Source organism: Oratosquilla oratoria, chromosome 1, assembly GCF_046742065.1.
Source record: "Oratosquilla oratoria isolate Oo_2021 chromosome 1, ASM4674206v1, whole genome shotgun sequence".
NCBI lineage: Eukaryota > Metazoa > Arthropoda > Malacostraca > Stomatopoda > Squillidae > Oratosquilla > Oratosquilla oratoria.
In genome coordinates this window covers 98,232,088-98,233,362 of record NC_134777.1, presented here as the reverse complement: position 1 = coordinate 98,233,362, position 1,275 = coordinate 98,232,088, and positions in this window count along the sequence as shown.

Genomic DNA, 1,275 nt, shown 5'->3' with positions numbered 1-1,275 from the left:
CTTTGGAACGCAGGTAAACAGAGTGTGTGACTTGTAATTACATATTTAATGTAAGAAATGCATTCCCGTCTTCGTTTTATTTCTGCTTTCTCTTTCATATAACTCTTTGTTTTTGCGTTTTTATTGCGGTCAATTACGGCACGTCTCGGCGCTGAGCGTTTTCTCCTCTTTCGACAATTTCACAATTCTTCGTCCTTTTCAGAATCGTTCACCTATTCTCTTTACATTTAGACCGCTTTTCAGAGACCAGAGGCTCTTCTATACTGAACAGAATTGTATGGAATTTACCAATTTATGACCCTATCCCTTTCTGTAACTAATGATACTTTTCTTTTTAATTGCCGTCAGGATACTTCAATAATTTCTCAGCATACCACGGAAGTGAATTGGTTAATCAAGCTATATTAATTGCAATAACATAGAAACACTTTTAATTATTTCTATAGCAAATAATCTACTTAAAAGAATTAAATTTTATAAATAGAATAATTTACATGCATAGCCGATGATGATGCAGCAACGGCTTTATATTTACAGTTGAATTTATTTTCTCTATGTATCTACGTGTTGCGTTACAGCAACGAAAATATCTAACTTTTTTATCGAATAAATTGTTGTGACGTCACAGTATGCACAAGTTTGATTTCGTAACTAGATTGGCTGCTGTGTGCTTCGGAACTTTTGTCGTCCAATGTACACATTCGCGTCGTCTCGCTCCCTTTGCTTAGCAAAAATATTCCATACCCGAAGAGTGAGATATACATTTGTCAATTTACGCCTCTGGTTTCGCAAACATTTCCGTTTCGTTTCTTTTTCTCTCTTTTTCTATATTTTTCTCTCTCTCTTTTCAGTTTTGTCTGTCTCCATTTTATCAAATTTCTGCTCGTCTGTTAATTCCTCTGCTTCAGTGATTCGTTTAATAAAACCTTTAGGCACTGGATTGTTTTCTTTTTCATGTATAAAGCTTTGACAAATCATCGCTTCACTCCTACACTCACCATCACCTTCCACCTCACCTCCTCATGCTCACTACTCCACATGACAAATAGACGCGTCCGTGTCATTCATACATACACATGCACGTATGCACAAGCAAACACACCCATACACACACTCACATTCACACACACACATAGATGCACACACGACTCGGTGGCGCGGTAGAGTCCCAAACTGTCACTACGGCGGTCCGGGTTCGAATCTTGCCCAGGGCTGAAAATAATTTCAGTATTGGTACGCTTCGAGTCGTTACTCCAACTCTCGTGGGCGGGGAGT